The sequence below is a fragment of the Pinus tabuliformis genome, chromosome J, assembly GCF_031772625.1.
Source record: "Pinus tabuliformis cultivar Carrire ecotype Pingquan chromosome J, CPIR1, whole genome shotgun sequence".
Lineage (NCBI taxonomy): Eukaryota > Viridiplantae > Streptophyta > Pinopsida > Pinales > Pinaceae > Pinus > Pinus tabuliformis.
The window spans coordinates 920842488-920861813 of NC_142295.1; positions in this window are offsets into that span (position 1 = coordinate 920842488).

A 19326-nucleotide genomic window follows, 5' to 3' on the forward strand; every position below is an offset into this window, starting at 1 on the left:
AACTGTGAAATCCATCCATATGCCTTCCTCTGATTGTATGCAACATTAGTTTAACTTAGATCATTTTAAAATTGATAGCACACTATCCTTGAACTCTAATCTCAACTGGGTCTTTCTCAAAACTGACATGCATGAGTTATTTATGAGTGAATTATCAATTATCTGATTGATCACTGCATGTGAATTAAATCCAAATTAATTCACTTGACCTCTCACTAGTTCCTCCATCAGTTAGAACTAGTTTAACTGAATTTAACTCAGTTAAACTAAATTAAATAATTACAACTCAATAAGAACTCAACCTGGGCCCCTAAAATTTAGGGATCACTCTACATGACTCTAGATAGACTCCCAACTCGAATTTACTGAGCCAATTAATTCAAATTAACTTAGTTAACTATTACAAGTTGCTATGAGAATATAATTACAATTTAATTCCCAATTTAATTCAAGGACAAATTAAATTAGGATTTTCTTGTTGCTATTTTTAACACTCCCTCTCAACAAGAAAGGGATTATCTACTACCCCGATCTTGCCTCTGTGAAACTCAAATTTTCATCTTGACAATGCCTTTGTTAAAATATCTGCATCCTGCTCCTCTGTAGGAATGTACTCCAACAACATGATTCTCCTCTGAACACAATCTCCTATATGGTGACATCAGATGTCAATATGCTTGGGCCGATCATGAAAATCTAGATTATCAGAGAGTTTGATACAACTCTGATTGTCACAGTAAATAACAGTTGGATCCATCTACTAACCAAACAACCCAATAACGATATTCCTCATGTAGATAGCCTCATGAGATGCTTCAGTAGCAGTCATGTACTCTTCTTCTACTAAACTGAGTACAACTAATCTCTGCTTCCTGCTGTACCAAGAAACTGTTGCTGACCCAATACTAAAGATTCCCCTTGATGCGCTCTTCTTGTCAGATGGAATCCCTTCCTAATCTACATTTGTGAAGCCTTGAAGCTTCAATCCCTCTGTTCGTTTGTACCAAATTCAAAACTTAGTGGTGCCTCTAAGGTATCTCAACACATGTTTATCTGCCTTCTAATATAGTTTGGTTGGCTTAACCATGACTTGACTAAGTTGGTTAACAGCAAAACACATGTCCGGTAGTGTGTCCACCAAATACATAGGTGAACCCACAAGTTGTCTATAAATAGTAGCCTTCAGTACTTCACCTGAAGTAGCATCCTCCTTCCTCCAGTTACCTTCTAGAGGAGTCCCCATGGGTTTGCTGCTCTCCATGTGGAAATTTTTTAGTATCTCGTTGGCATACTTTCCCTGAGAGACAAATAGCTTCTAATCTTCTTGCCATATGTCCATACCAAGAAAGTAACACATGAGCCCTAGGTCCTTCATCTTGAACTCTCTTACAAGATCCTCTTTGCAAGATCTAATTAGCTTCTCATCACCTATCAGAATAAAATCACTATATATAATACTATAATCAACAATTTACCTTCAACAACAATATGGTCAAGGTTTGCATCTACTTCAATTTTGGTGAAGCCCAACCTGGTGAAATAACTGTCAATCCTGGTGTACCAGGCACGAGGCGCTTGTTTCAGTACATACATCGCTTGCTTGAGTTTGCACACATGCGACTCTCTGTTGAATGTCTCAAATTCTTCTGGATACTCAATATACACCTCTTCCGCAATCACGCCATTGAGAAATGATGTCTTTACATCCATATGATGTATCTTCCATCCCATCTACATTGACAATGCTAGAATAGATTTGATTGATGAGTACCTAGATACAAGAGTAAAGGTTTTATTGTAATGAATTCCCTCCACTTGAGAGAACCCTCTAGCCACAAATCTGGCCTTGTGTTTCTCTATACTCCCATCTGTTGCTTGATTTACCTTGTAAAGTCATCTGGAACTCACCACTGACCTGTCTGCTGGCCTTGGGACCACCTCCGAAACACTGTTTCTAATAATGGAGTCATACTCCTCAACCATGGCATATAGCCACATTGGTTGTTGCACTGCTTCCTCGAATGAGGATGGATCCATATCTACATTCTCGCTCATTAGAGACATGTGGCCAATGTACCACTCTTGTGACCTCCTCTGATTGCAATGTGATGTGGGTACTCCCACATTCTTTCGAGCATCATGCAACAATCTGTGAGCCTCTCTGCTGCACTTTCTCCAATCTCTGGAAGTACCTTCATGAGTGGGTGTTTCCAGTCTCTGCTCCTTTGCATGTGGCTGCTCCACATCATCCCGAGGTTCCTCCTTTGGAGCTATAATCTCCTCAAATGCATGTAAATTAATCTCCCTCTCAAGGGAACATATCATGGCCTTCTCTTCATTGGACTTTACATCTCTACGGACCATTGTCATCCTGTTAGATGGAAGGTACACTCGATAGTTGTGAGGTGTATCAGTGTACCTCACAAATATTCCCAACCCAGCTATTGGCTATAGCTTTTTCCATTCATCCTTGGTAACATGACAGTAGATTGATGAACCAAAGATCTTGATGTGTGCCACATCTAGTTTCTTTACTAAAAAATATTCTTCTAGTGTACTCATCCCGAGAATTTGATGAGGGATTCTATTATGAAAATAAAAAGCCATGTTGCATGCTTCATCCCACAAGTGAAATGGTAGGCCCTGATCATGTAACATCACCTATTCTTCTCACATGATAATTATGTTCTTCCTTTCAGCCACCCCATTCTACTATGGGCTATGAGGTGCTATCAACTCTCGTTGAATGACTTTTGATGCATAAAATTTATTGAATTCATTCGACACATATTCTCCACCATTATTGTTTCTAAGAGCTTTAACTTTCCTGCAAGTATCTTTCTCGACAAGTGCTTTAAAGTCACAAAATTTAGCGAACATCTGTTCTTTCTTCTACATGAAGAAAATCCAGCACTTATGAAGAAAATGATCAACAAATATTACATAATAATTGTGGTTGGTTGTGGATGCTGTCCAGAACTATCCACACACATCTGAGTGAACTCGATCAAGGATTTCTTACACTTGACTTTCTTTATCATGAAAGGAAGCTTTGGTGTACTTCCCCAATGTACACCCTTTTCATGTGTCTCTCTACTCTAGTGCACCCTTGGGAATTCCAATATAAATTTGTTGCATGATCTTCAAAGCTCCATGGTGCAAGTGACCAAATATTCTATGCCACATCTCACCGATGTCTCAGCTTTGTAACTTCTCTGCTTTTGTGCTCAAAGAAGCTGATCTAGGTGGATGTTTGTGGGCACCCACCTATCCCCCTTGTACCCCCACAACTGTCTCTTTCATTTTTTCAGTTTCCGTAATTGTAGCACAATTTAGTAATTTTAGCAATTTTTCGGGTCCTGAATTTCCGGAGCCATTATCGAGGCCCTAAACGACATTTTTTGGGAAATCTGGGAGCACCATGGGTCCATGCTGCTCTTCCCAAAGTTGTAGTTCTTGGATAGAACTTTCTACGAGTTTTTGTACTCATCAAATGAAGATCGGGTGCCAAAGTTACGACCCCAGGAAGTTGATGTACCAACTTACCCAAAACGGGGCCCACAATTTGGTGTTTCATCTTCTAAGGTTAGGTTTTGGGATGTTAAGGGTTTTCCATTATTTCTCAACAATAAATAGGCCTTCGAGCCTCATTGTAACACAGTTCAGAGGCATGTAGCCGCCACATCTCTTCTCAGAGATAAGCTACCATCACCCTAGCTGATTTATTTCCATTTCTATTTGTAAGCATGTTTCAGTATTTTACATTAATGAAATGAAGTAATATTTCCGCTGCATCTCTGTGTTTATGGTTATTTTTGTAATTTGTTGCGTTCCTGTTTAAATCTGGATCAGTGGTATCAGAGCGGTCTGCTTTTTCTCTGTTTTTCTTTGCATGTCCCCAACGAGGTCGGGATATAAGGAGCTAGGGCTTGATCTGGTTGAACCTTTGCAAGATCAACCTCGCAAATCTTGACGGCCTCCCATGGCGGAAGAAAAGAAAGACGAGGGGGTAGGAGATCCTATCAAAATCTTTCTCGAAGAAGCCCTTGAGTGACAAAGGAACGCGATGATGGACAACTTTGCCTAGATCCTTCAGCGGCTACCCAGAGGCGATGCATCGACTTCCAATAGCTACTCTGGAAATGCCACACCATTTAAGGTTCAAGTTAATTTTGAAATCCCCATATTCAAGGGTCAGATAGACGCAGATGCCGTGGATAAATGGTTAAGTCTGATAGAGGTTTATTTTTCTGTTCATGAATTTTCGAGTCGGGAAAAGATTGTTTTCGCTCTTCTCAAAGCAGCCCCCCACGGCAAGGACTGGTGGAAAACCTACTGCGAGCAGAAGGATGAAAGTACGAACTCACTATTCTCAGCCACACCCACTTGGAATTCCTTCCGGGATGCCATTAAGGAGCAGTACTACCCTGTCAAAAGCTAAGAGGAAAAATACATAAAGTGGACCACGCTGCGGCATGCACGGACCAAGATGTGCTAGAGTTCACAAACATTTTTCATATCCTTCGCACACAATTGGGTATCAAAGATTCTGAGCTACATCTGGTACTCAAATACCGCGGTTGCTTACACAGATACATCTAGGAAGAGATGGAGTTCCTGAACATCTCCTCGCTCGGCACAACATACTGATACGCTGTCAAAATCGAGCAAAAGTTCAAACAGAAGAAGAGAGACTTTGGATCTGCGAATCCGAAGACCAAAGGACAAATCCAAGGTGGGGTGACCCAAGACAACCCATCGAAGCCACAAGAAAAGAACAACACCATGAAGTCGAAGAAGGACACATGAAAGTGGTGTGAGTTCCATAAGAGCCCCACTCACAACACAAGTGAGTGTCGGACCAAGCAGTCGTTGGTGGTAGAGTTGAAGGCTTCAGAATCAGATGCATGTTCTGACCTTAAGTCAGAACCCGACAAGGGGAATGGCAAAGGGAAGCAGATCATTGATGCGGAGCCCAGCGCCACTGTTGCCACTGCTAAGATCCAGAAGAATGAGCCCGAAGATCCAGAGGAGGGGGAGCATATTTTCCACTCACAGATGTGGGTGAAGGGTTCGCTGCTGCAATTCATTGTTGATAGTGGGAGCCAAAAGAACCTCATTTTAGCAGAGGTCATGAAGCAGTTGGGCCTATCGACTACACCACACCCGTAGCTGTACAGTATCGGGTGGCTTCACCAAGGACGAGATCTTCGAGTTTGCCAGCAGTGTCGCCTTCCTTACAACATCAAACCCTTCACAGACGAGGTATTGTCTGATGTTGCACCTCTGGATGTTTGTGATGTACTATTTGGCCAACCATACTTGTCGAGGCGACATGCTGTGTATGAGTCAAGGCCTCACACTGTTATTATTATTACTTTGGGTAATTCATTATATAAGATACGGGAGGTAGCACCACCTACTGCCACCTGTTTGATCTCTGTTAAGAAATGCAGCAAGATCGTCTCCCAGACTAGGAAATTCATTTTCTGTCTGGTTCGCTCCCAAAGTAAGGGGAATATCGTAGCCACATCCATGATCCCAGCGAAGGGTTCCTCCACACAACAGCAACAACAGAGGGATAAGGTCATGACAGAACACAGGAATAACTTCTCCTCACCCACAGGGGTACCACACAAGTTTCAAGTGGGCGACAAAGTCTGGTTGCATCTGCAGAAAGAACGCCTGACAAGAGCCCATTAGAAGCTCAGACCACTCCGACATGGTCCTTACAACATTACCAAGGCTGTGGGAAACAATGCTTTGGAGCACAACATTCCTCCATTCCTTCACTTGCATTAAGTGTTCAATGTGGAATGCCCTCGACCATGCTTCCCACCATTACTGGACACATCAGAGATTGCAGAACAACTCACTAGGGGCCAAGCTCAACAGATGGAGGAACTCAACACTATAGGGACAATTGCTTCCTAAGGGGGGAGGAACGATCCAGGTGGATTTTGGTGGCCACCCACCTATCCCCCTTGGACCCCCACAAATGTCTCTTTTAGTTTCTTAGTTTCCGTAATTGTAGCACAATTTACTATTTTTAGCAGTTTTTCGGGAACTGAACTTCCGGAGCTGTTTTAAGGCCCTAAACGATGTTTTTTGGGAAATATGGGAGCAACATGGGTCCATGGACTAATGTTTCTCTTCCAAAAGTTGTAGTGCTCGGATAGATATTTCTAACGAGCTATTGTACGCGTCAAACGAAGATCGGGTGCCAAAGTTACGACCCCGGGAAGTTGATGTACCAACTTACCCAAAACGGGGCCCACAATTTGGTGTTTCATCTTCTAGGGTTAGGTTTTGGGATGTTAAGGGTTTTCCATTGTTTCTCAACAATAAATAGGCCTTCGAGCCTCATTGTAACACAGTTCAGAGGCATGTAGCTACCACATCTCTTCTCATAGATAAGCTACCATCGCCTTAGTTGGTTTATTTCCATTTCTGTTTATAAGCATATTTCAGTGTTTTACATTAATGAAATGAAGTATTATTTCTGCTACATCTCTGTGTTTATGGTTATCTCTGTAATTTTTTGTGTTCCTATTTAAATCTGAATCAGAAGCGCAATCTTATACCTCTAGTTTGTAGAGGTTCTTCAATCGAACCTCGATCTGCGTCACCTGTCTTGTGGCTATGTGACAAAGGACAACCTTTCCCTTACTAAATATTACATCATAGCCATGATCCTCCAACATGGCAATAAAAACCAAGTTCTACTTCAAACCCGAAACATACATGACATCTCTCAATGCGAGGGGAGAAGCAAACTCCCTCTGAAACGTAAGATGATAGATGCTGGTCGCGATATACCTCCCATCATCTCCCATCTTAATGTGCATTTGGAGGTCCTTCTCCTCCCTCCACTATCCAGGTACCACATAGTATCCATCATCGATGACACCATGCAAACAATGAGGGTGAAATCCAGTTTGAATTGTGAAGCAATAGATTCACCTACCGCTCCTCCTGAGGGTTTCTTACCGTCCTTCTTGTGGGGACACTTTGTAGCATAATGTCCCAGCTCGTGACAGTGAAAACATTTAATTCTCGACATGTCCTTCTTCTTTCCACCCTCACTAGAATCTGATTTGGAATGGGATGACCTCCCCTTCCCATTCTTTGCCTTTCCAGCTAAGAAACAATTCTCATTATCATCATGCTTAGATGAGGATCCATCTTTGGTATTTTTCCAAATCTCTTCCTATACCATATTGGGCCACAATCACTCCCACTCTCGTAGCTTCTCCCTCCCATTAACCGAGTCCTAGTAGCTGTGCCAGAACTTGGGAATTCCTAGAAGTGCTAGGCTCACCAAATTGTCTTCTGCAACAGTAACCTTGACACTTCCAATCTCTTCTCCATCTTGATCTTTCTGAGTTTTTCCTTCAAGTCCAGCTTCCAGTGGTCACTTTTGTTTTGAAATAGGTCCATCAATGCCTTCCACATTGCAAATGGAGTTTCCTTACCATGGATATTTGGGACAATCTGATCTTGAAATCCTTCTAGGATAATCCTTCTCTCCTTTGCCACACACTTTATCCATTATGCCAGATATTTAGCATCAGATGTTGGAGGCTTCAGGATATCATGATCTATGAATTCCTTCAGCTCGTTGTCTTCCAACACTACCTCCATCCTGTCCTTCCAAGCTATGTAATTGGAGCTAACCTCAAGGGAATACTAAAGTCTCAATCCGTAGAACGACATCCTGCTGGCTCTGAAGTATGAAACTACAAATTCGATTTCACCTGCACAAAAAACTCATATTCTCCTCTCCTATAGTGCTTTAAACTTTGATGCCATGTAGATTTCCTTGTAGATTCAAACTGTAAGTTGTGATATGCTAAAACAATTGACTTGAATCTACTCTACTCATTAGTGGAAACAAAAATTGATCGATGAAATCACGAAGCTGAAAAGGAAGAATTTCAATCACACATAACATAATAATTTCTGGGGAAAGCCATAACTAAAAACCCTTGCTATCAATTTATTTCATTAACCAAAAGATCTGAGAAGAAATACAATGCTTGTTCAACTCGAACAATCTCCGCACAAGTACAATATCACTCACTGCTTCACAAACCAGCTCAAGCCAATACTTAGCCAAATCTGTTGCCTGCCAAGCTCCTACTTCCTTGTGATTTTCCCTAGGGAATTAGCCCATATTTAATTGGGAAATTCCCCACTCATAATTGCGCAATCTATCCATAGGCCTTCCTCTGATTGCATGCATCATTGGTTTAATTTAGATGATTTTACAACTGATAGTACACTGTCCTTGAACTCCAATCTCAATTGGGTCTTTCTCAGAATTGACATGCATGAGTTATTTATGAGTGAATTATCAGTTATCTAATTGATCATTGCATGTGAATTAAATCCAAATTAATTCACTTTACCTCTCACTTGTTCCTCCATCAGTTAGAACTAGTTTAATTGAATTTAACTCAGTTAAATTTAATTAAATAATTACAAGTCAATAAGAACTCAACCTGGGCCCCTAAAATTTAGGGATCACTCTACATGACTCTAGATAGACTCCTAACTCTATTTTACTAAGCCAACTAAGTCAACTTAACTTAGTTAACTATTACAAGTTGCTATGAGAATAGAATTACAATTTAATTCCCAATTTAATTCAAGGATAAATTAAATTAGGATTTTCTTGTTTCTATTTTTAATAGTAAAAACCATTATGATATTCTTCAAGGTAAGTTTCATATGTTTATTTTCATCTTCTAGTAATTTTCATTTTCATTTTAGTTTCATCTTTGTTTGCATATGTTCTAATTTAAGTTTTTATCTTGCAGGTCCTCAGGTATTTCTTTGAACATCCAACTCTGTTGTTAGCTTAGATTTGGAATTTACTTGCCCTATTTTTCTCGCTTTTGAGTTGGGAAAAGTGATTATGATGATGCTCTAGTTGCACCCTTATCCCACTTTCATTTAGCATCTTGTTTATTTCATTTTCAAAATTTATTGTAAGCCTCATTTTTAAAATATTATCATTAAGGCTAAATTTGAAACACGATATTTGAAAGGAAAACAACACTTGATGCGAATTCATCTTATATTCATAACTGCTCCCTAGAATTAAGATTTTTTTTGAATAAAAGGCCTAATTAATTAAAATATTAAGAGACCTAACTAGTCACTCAAACTAAATGAGAATGAACATATTAACTCGCTACTCTTTCTCTTTATGTTGAGACCTATTTTCTCGTCTTGTCTTGTTTGAGTTTTCATATTTTCATAGCTTTTATTTTAATTTTCTTTCCAATTTGTTTTCTTCCTTTCCTAGGTAGTTTGCATTATTCCTCCTTTAGCTTTTATTTTTGCAAGAGGTGCATATTCTCATGTTTGCAGGGATTTGATTTCATTGTTTTACATTTGGATTGGATTTTGGTGATATTTCCAAAGTCTATATGGGGGAATATTTCCTACACAACACCAGTTGGTTTACGTGGGGAAATATTTACTTTATATTTTGAATAGGATTTCATTTATTTAAAGTTCATAAGTGCCAAGTTTTCACTTTTCTCTCACATCAACCATTATCTATGGGAAACATTAAGGTATGATTCAAGTATTATAATTTCACCTTTATAAAGGAACAAATTGTTTACAGTCTTTGCTTTGAATCCCTCCCATACCCCTCATTTAAATCCTCTACTTTGGTAGATGAAGAGAAGACTAGTGGGATCAAACTTGACTAGTACCGTATCTATTTCTTATAATAAAAAACCTCTTGTACCACCCCACTCTCTCCACCCAATTCTAAAAGAAATTCTCCAAATATGCTAATAAAAAGGGTGACACATAAGAGAATTGAAAGCACACATGTGTGGGAAGTACAAGTAAACTCGTTGAAGCTATGGACACTCGTTGGCAATGGGGCCATGCTTGTATGGTACCGAGACACCTTCACTGGGGCTATGGATGTTCGCAGGAAACAAAACCATGTTGGGAAAAATAGGCAATTTCATATAATAGATGCACACTAATCCTTGAAAACCTCCTAGCTATCTTAGCTATCCAATAGCAGAGAGACAATTTAAAAATAATAATCATTACCTATATTTGGATTCAATGTTTTAGAGCTGACCATTCAAGTACTTTTATCTTTCAAGAGCTTATCTTACTTCGATTTGTCTTATGTGGGACCTTAGGAAATGGTGTAATACACGAGAATATTTTGAAAGCTTTTATTTAGATCTTTGTTGAATTTAGCCCTATTATATAAACGAGAGATAATTGCTTCATCCCCATTGTCACCAATTATTGAGGCCTCAACCATCCCCCTTAATTTCTTTGAAAGTATGGGTCATTCTTTAGAAATTTTGTTGAAAATCACTTCTGTAATGCTTAAATTTTGCTAATTTTGGGTGATTTTCACTTTTCTTAGTTTTTATTTTCGATTATTTCATTGCTTTCATTTTGCTGCCATCTTTCCAATGGTTCAAGTTTCACTTCATTCTAACTTATGGTTTGAAAGATATCCTTGGTAAAAGTTTGGTCAATTTTACCGCCCAGACATTAAAATATTTACATATGTATTTTCTGATGCTTTATTAATTGCACAAATTAAACTAATGTAAATATGTAAATATTTTATTATTATTATTTATTGATTTTAGTTTAATTAAATTAATTATCAACCAACTAAGTTTATTTAATTTAATTAAGGTTAAATAACTTATTTAATTTAGCTGATTAAATTAATTTAGTTTAATTAAATTGTAGATATAATTAATTTGGTTAATTTTTTTTACCTTTTTTTGTAAGTCAAAATTTTCTATTAAGTCATTTTAAAGATACATTGTTGGAAGCTTATTTGCAAAATATTTCGGCATCATTCCTGCTAAACTTATTTTCTAGAAGGTAATGGCAAAAAAACATTGACAATAACAGAAAGAAACTGAGAGACCACATGTAGGTAGCTTAAAATAACAAGAAGAGCCAAGAACCAAAATGCATCCAATAGTCATCCTTGATCAACTAAATTACTTGGAGCTTGAGCGTCTAGTCCATTTCTAGGTGGTGGAGGAGGACATAAGACTTCATTAACATGAGCTTCCATGTGTGCCATCCTACCTTCGAGATGGTCTGCCCTCTCTTGAATCCTTTCCTGACCGTGACATAGTGAGACCAACCTATCAATCATGTGCCACTAGTTGTATTCAAGGTTGTTCATAAAAGTAATAACTTCGTTATAGTCCTCGTGCCGATATCGAGCTAGTTGCTCCACTAGTGAGGTAACTTGATGAATCTGTGTTTCTAGAGAGTTAAAAGGAGGGGGTAAGTCTACTCTCCCCAGCGAATTGGCGGGTTGTTGGTCCACCTCTTCACCAAAATCTCTGTGTTCCATGTTGTGGAAAATGCCTTGTCCCCGAGGCCCTACGCCCTTACAAGTATGTCCCCGCTGACACTGCGTGTACCTCCAACTTACTACCACACGTTTCCCACTCGAAGCCTTAAACCTGATGTACCAACTACTAGGAACAACCCGTGAAACCTCAATAGTAAAAAATCTAAAGCAGTATGTGCTATGCGAGTCACAAAAATAACCACTGATGATAAGACGACCACCTTCTGCCCTCTTTTCTGGGCAATACCAATGTCCACCCACACCAAACACGTACCAAAACCAGAGACAAAACCTCCTCTAGGCCCCCTTGAGCTTCAGGTAGCACCTAGACCCCAAAAAAGAAACAAAATCCCACCTCCCCACTAGTCCCATAGATACAAGTTACTAAAGGGGTGAAGAACAAGAGCCACAATTTGACTTCTGCCACCATAGACAACCTCTCTGTCAAACACTAAGAGCCCAATAAACACCTCTACATTGAAAATACCATAACAACCAAAGAACAAATCTTGAACAAAAAATAAAGCCAAGCATGAATATTTTACCCGCAATATGGAAATATTGGAGACCATAAGAGAAAACACGATGGAAAATTTCCCTCTATGGTGTCCTGCATGCCAAAATTCTAGGAGCTTTCCCACTACCTGTACAAGATTTGATGAACTTTGGTCCCAAAAAATCATTCCCTGCCCACCACTATGACGAAAGTAGAACCATTAGTGTCGAAATTGTTGTGTGACCTTGTATTCTCACAGTGGAGGGTAGGGGATGGAAAATATAGATAACCACCTTGCACTCTTGGAGAGATGTTTCCCAATGTAGTCTTGCAGTCCATTCCTTGAAACCAACAACCAAGACCAACGACAAACCAAATACCAAATATACCCATATCGCATTCGAGAACCTTTAGCTCTCGCTTGCCAACGAAAGCTTCATTGACACGCTTCCTCATGTTTAATGCAGCACAGGGAGGGGATTAAATGCCCTTTCATGTACCTCAGTCCTATATGTTACTAACCCCATCGAGGATAATTAAATTAATTATTATTAATTAATAAAGTTAATTTAATTTAGTTAAGTTAATTTAAGTTCATTAACTTATTTAATTAGGTTAATTTTAAAATATTTTGAAAATATTATTTTTAATAATTTATTTAGTTAATTATTAATTTAATTATATTGTTAAAATAATAAAAATAAAACATATACACTTAAATTTAATATATAAAAAATTATTAAAAAACCATCATATTCAAAACATTCTTGGAAGTTTGATTTAGGGGATTTCAAGTGGAGACCCCATGATTTCCTCGGAGATTAAAAAAAAATCAAAATCTACGAAACACAAGCATGGGGCATCTAAATATATTAAAGAGGAGTCCTCCTTTTAAGTTTTAAACAAAGTAACGAGTGGAGGAGCCCACTCACTACTTACCTCCTTGGGCCCCTTCTATTTGCTTCACGCACATCTTCCTTTTATTAAACCAACCCCCCTCATCTTACATTAAACCATGAACCCCCTTTTGTTTTTGTTTTGTTTTGTTTTTTTTTTTTTTAATTTTTTAATTTTTATTATTTCTATTTTTTATTATTTGAATATTTTTTTTTATTCTTTTAAAACATTTTAAAACATTTTTAATATATTAAAACAAAAACATTAATAAAACTTCCCAACAATGTTCATAATACTAGAATTCATTTAGTTTTGATAAGTCAACTCCACAGAGTGATATCTTGAGTTTTAATATATCAAAGGAAGCAAAATGAGGGCTCGTTAGAAATCTATTTCTAAGGAGAAGAACCGGGTAGTGGTTATTTGACTAGATCTAGTCATTTAATACTACAAAAGATCAACAAAAGTCAAGGCTATGAATTTGGAGTTAAAATTAACTTGTGAGAGAGTGTATATTTCCACAAGTTATTCATATTGAGAGAATTTTTTTGATGAAACTATGTGGAGGATTTTTAATTCTGTCCAACATTTTGGGTGGACACTCCACCCATTGTCAAGGAATTAATAATTGAATGATCACAAATGAGCACTATGAATTCTTTTAAAAAAGGGAGTTTCGAATTCTCTGTTAAAGAATAATATTAAAATAATAAAATAGTCGTTGGAGAATATATTTAAAATTTTAATATAATTGTTGAAGAATAAAATAAATTAATGAAACATAAATTAGAATGAAATAGGATTAAGTCATTGAGAATGACTAAAAATATGAAATAAATAGTTGTTAAATGAGAGGGTCGAGTCAACAGATTTAAATAAATAAATAATTAAAGAAAATTAAAGAAAGAGATAATTAAAAAGAAATGAGGACTATATTGAGACAAAATAGTTAGGAGTTAAGAGCAAGGGTCAATTCAACATATTTAAATATATGATTAATTAATTAAAGGGGGATGAGAATTAAAAGACAACTAAGGATAATAATAAAAATCAAGAGGACATGAGAATTTTGATAGAAATAATTATCAAGAGAGAAATATTTAATGAGAGAGAACTTAAGTAATCAATTCAACGATGCCTGAAAGTGAAACATTTAAGATTGGTTTTTATTGATATTGAATTAGAAAGTACAAATATGCATAAATTAAATATATGATTAAATACTTTTAGCTAAAGATAATTAAACTAATGAATCAAATAGTGGATAACTAGTTGCCAAGAATGGCTTAATTTATAGCCATCTCCTCGATTGTAGTTTTCATGGCGCTTCTCATTTTCTATGACATCTCTAATGATTCTGGAGTTGTAAAATGGAATAGAGATAAGAATTTTGGTTTGATTAAAGTAGACCAAATGCTTCGAATTGAAAGAGTGCTTGGCCGTGGCAAACTTCGATAGCTGGAGATGATTGGTGTCAACAATATGTTATGTAAACAACTCACACAATAAAAGAAAATATAGATCAATGAATTAAAAATTATCCTCTTCGAGGGGGAAACCTCCTAGACATTACATAAATGAACAATTATTCAATGATACAAATAATAAGACCTCCCTGGTAAATACATGAGTCCAAGGGGTAACAATATAATCAAAGCCTACATAACAATAATAATGTAAGGGCACAACAATAACAATAGTTAGCTTCTATGGGGCACAACAATAACAACATGGGGATACATGGGCACACCACTAACAATAGGGGACTACACTAAAAATAACAATAAGGGGGTACATTAGTATTATAGGGACCTAACATGCCCCTCTCCTTAAAAAATGTGTTGTCCTCAACACTTGAGTAGTTCCAGATGCTTCTGTATAAAATTATCATCCTCCCATGTGGAATCAGTGGGTAAGTTCTTCCACTTGATGAGATACTATGAAATTAATCAATTCCATAGATTTAGGGTTCTTGTTTCCATGGCTGCTTCAAGCTCAAATATGATTTTTTCTTCTTCGTCAAGTTCTGGAAACATTGTTTGAACTGGGATCTTGTCACTAATAACCTTATTTAAGCATGAAACATGGAAAACTGGGTGTACTTGAGAAGATGCAGACAACTCCAATTTGTATGCCATAGTAACAATATTTTGCAACACCTTGTAAGGACCATAGTACTTGGGTGATAATATATTATCCTTCTTAGCTTGATTGAGGGACACTTGTTTGTATTGTTATAGCTATGAAAATACCCAGTTTCCTACATCAAAACTTATTTCACTACGATGTTGATCTGCCTGTTGTTTCATTCGATTTTGCACCCAAGTGAGGTTATCTTTTAAGAGTTGGAGAACTTGATGTTGATGCTCAATGTGATTTTCCACTGCTTGAGGCTTAGAATTTTCTCTTAAAGATGATGTGATGAATGGTGGATGATATCCATAAAGTGCCATGAATGGGGTCATTTTTGATCCAGTATGGAAGGAAGTGTTATACCACCATTCAAATTGAGGTAGCCACTTGACCCATTGTATTTGTTTATCATATACCAAGAAACAAATATATCCTTCCAAACATTTGTTCACTATCTCAGTTTGCCCATCCGATTGAGGATGATAAGATGAGTTATGAGATAATCGAGTACTAAGACAAGAAAATAATTATGTCCAAACATTTCCAGTGAAAATGGGATCTCATTCACTTACAATAATATTTGGGTTTCCATGTAGCTTTTTAATTGTTTCCATAAATGAAGTAGCAATTGTACTAGCTTTAAAAGATTGAGATAATACACAAAAGTGTGCATACTTGGTAAGTTTATGAACTTCCACCATGATGACACTCTTCCTTTAGACTTGGGTAAACCTGTGATAAAATCCATTGAGACCTCCTCCAACGCTGACTTAGAATGGCTAAAGGTTGTAACAGACCCAATGTCTTAAGTGTCTCAACTTTATTTTGTTGGAAAACCAAAAGTTTTGCCAAAAAATCTTGAATATAAGAATTAAGGCCATCCCAAAAAAATTCCTTCTTGCCCCTTTGGTAAGTTTTAAAAAATCCTTAGTGCCATCCTAAGGGGGAGGTGTGCAATTCCAAAAGAATATTTTGCTTGAGTACTGGGATCTTGATGCAACTTTTGAATGAGTGTCCACACCTCTTCCGCATTCTTCCATTCATCCCTTGCTTCAGATATCCAATCAGATTTGATAATAGAAATGACACAAAGCATTGCTTCCACATCCTCATCCTTTATTGAGAGCGCATCTGCAACAACATTTTGATTCCCTTTTTTGTAGATGATTTCAAAGTCACAACCCAACATATTTTTGACCCATTTTTTCTCCTCTTCTAAAGATAATATTTTTTCCATAAAGTATTTAAGACTATCATGATCTGTTTTTACCTTGAAGTGTCTTCCCATTAGGTAAGGTATCCATTGCTTTAGTGCATGTACTATTTCCAAAATTTCCTTCTCATAAATAGGTTTGTGTAAATAATTTCCTTTGATTGGATTACTTTCAAAAGAAATGGGTCTTCCTTCTTGCATTAAAATAATGCCAATTCCATTTCTAGAGGCATCACATTCGATAATAAAGGTTTTTGTGAAGTCTGGCGTAGCTAAGACCAATGCTTGCCACATTGCCTCTTTAATATGTTCAAAGGCCCTAGTTTCTTATGGAGTCCAAGAAAATGCATCTTTCTTCAGTAATATTGTTAGAGGTGCTCCTATTCTCCCGTAATTCTTAGCGAAATTGCAATAATACCTTGTCAACCTGAGAAATCCTCCAAAATGCTTTATGGTTGTGGGGATTTTTCATTCCTTAATCATTGTAATTTTTTTAGGGTCTCCGTTAACACCCTCATGAGATACAATATGACCCAAATATTCCACCCCCTTTACTCAAAAGAAACATTTGGAGGTTTTTGCATATAATTGTTTCCCCTGCAATAGTTTGAGCACCCTGTCAACATGTTAAACATGATCCTTCCAAGACTTGCTGTAGATTAGTATATCATCAAAAAATACTAAAACAAATTTTCTAAGGAAGGGCTTGAAAATGGAATTCATCAAAACTTGAAATGTGGAAGGTGCATTAGTAAGTCCAAAAGGCATGACCAAAAATTCATAATGAACCTCATGATTTCTGAATGCGATTTTTAGAATGTCTTCAGTCTTCATTATAATTTGATGATATCTTGAATGAAGATCCAACTTGGTGAAGTAAATTGTTTAATGTAATTCATCCAAAAATTCATCAACGACAGGAATGGGAAATTTATCTTTAATAGTGAGCTTGTTTATCTCCCTATAATCTGGACACATACACCATGATCTAACCTTCTTGTGCACCAATACTACTAGAGTAGAGAAATAAATTTGACTAGGTTGAACTATACTGACCTCTAGCATTTCTGCAACCAACATTCAATTTCACTTTTTTTGGCCATAGTTATATATGTAAGGTCTAATGTTTGGAGGAGAACTTCCTGGAATCAAATGAATAGCATGATCTGATCACGAATAGGTAGGAGGCCTTTGGGAGTCTCAAATACCTTAGGATTGTCCAAGACTTTTTGGAGATCTTGAGAAATAGATGATTTCGATGTTTGAACCTCTAGTGAGCATAATTGTGCAATTATGCCCCATTTTTCTTTCTTTAGAAGATTTGTCATGCCATTTGAGCTAATTATATTTCTTGGTTTCCCTGTGATAACCCTTAATTAAACTTCCTTTCCTTCCCAAAAAAAATTCAAGAAAAGTTCTTGAAAATTAAAGGCATCACCCCCAAACATTGTAACCATTGGAATCCTAGTACAACACCAACAATGCCCATTGGAATGGAAATAATTGGACTATTCAATACATATTTACCCATGGTTATCTTAATATTATGGCACTTTCTAGAGCAATTTATAGTTCCTCCATTTGCAACCATCACTTTACACTCTAGTGTTAGATATATGAAGCAATTCAATTGCTTGGATATCTTACAATGAATAAAATTATGGATACTACCCGAATCAATCAACACTATTACGTTTTTCTTCTTGATATATATTTCTATCTTGAGAGTTTGAGGAGTGGTAATTCCTGCCAATGCATTACAATATATGGTCGGATAAATATATTCTTTCTCTAGGGCTGGTTCTTGGTGTATATCCTCCTCTTTTGATATTTCTTGTTCCTTTTCTTCCTCCTATTCACAATCTATGTAGAACAATTTCTTCTCCGCACACTTATGACCTTTACTGTATTTTCTATCACAACTATAACAAATGAATTTTTCTCTTTTTTCTTTCAATTTTTGTGGTGTCAACCTTGTAGGTTTTGGAAGGCTATGAGTAGCAACACTTCCATATATATAGTTGTGAGTGGTAGACTTCCTTGTTGCCATAATTTTACTTTCGACTTTTCTTGCCACCCTAAATTCTTTCTCCAACAAATTCAGTTCCCAAAGGAAAACTTCATATTGGATGTTATGCTTTAAAGTCCCTATGAAAACATCAATCCTATGCTCCTTTGGAATATCAGTTACCCTGATATTCAATTTTTGGAAGTCCTCAATGTGCTCCACCATTGAACCCTTTTCTTTGAGATTTATCAATTGGGTAAAGAAGGTGTAGTGTTCTATCTAGGGTACTAGACTAGACCATATTTATTATCGACCAGGATGCGTAAGCTTAGAGGAATGCGTCTAAAGTATATAGACATAAAGGATTATTAGCTAAGTGGTTATGATGTAGTTCACAGAACTTCTTTACGGAAGATTGGGGTATGTTACCTATCATCCAAACACTTAGGTCACTCTGCTAATATACCTGATTACAACACTGTCATTAAATTCATTTACCAAATTAAACACTGTGTATCGCTGCAAACCAAGAATTCAATCTCCTTACAGAGACATTATACATAAAACCCTTGTTTAGCAAATACTCAGCATTCACTAATATTCATACAAGATAAAAATATACAGAGATCATAAACAGATTTTGAAATGAAAACAAAGTTCATGACATTGCTTTAAAAGACAACAAAGGGATCGAATCCCTTACAAGACACGATTCACGATCTCTGTGATGGACTGTTCAAGCATTATCACAAACAAAAACCATATGCATTCGATTGAAATCAACAACCAATCTTAACTATTGAAATCGGAAACCAATCTTAATTATTGTGCATGTCATGTAATACCCTAAGATGCGAATAAAACGAAAATGACAGTATACCAGTTTAACGCAGGGCCCGTCCGTGTTCAAGAGGTATACTGGACTGTGTTCAACCGGTTATCAAAAAAACGCAACAAAAACAAGGATCGTGACTGTAACTGTGCTCTTGATATTAAGTTCAAACTCTGTTTCAAATGATACAACGATTACCATACATTGATTACACAGGACTGTATTTACATATGTTTTTTTTACAACCCTTACATTTCGAAAACGAATGTACATTCATGATATGGCTGCTGTCGCTTTTACCATGTCGAGATTTTTAAAATGTTTCCATCCTAAACTGATTTCAAAAAGGAACAAAAACTAAATCAAT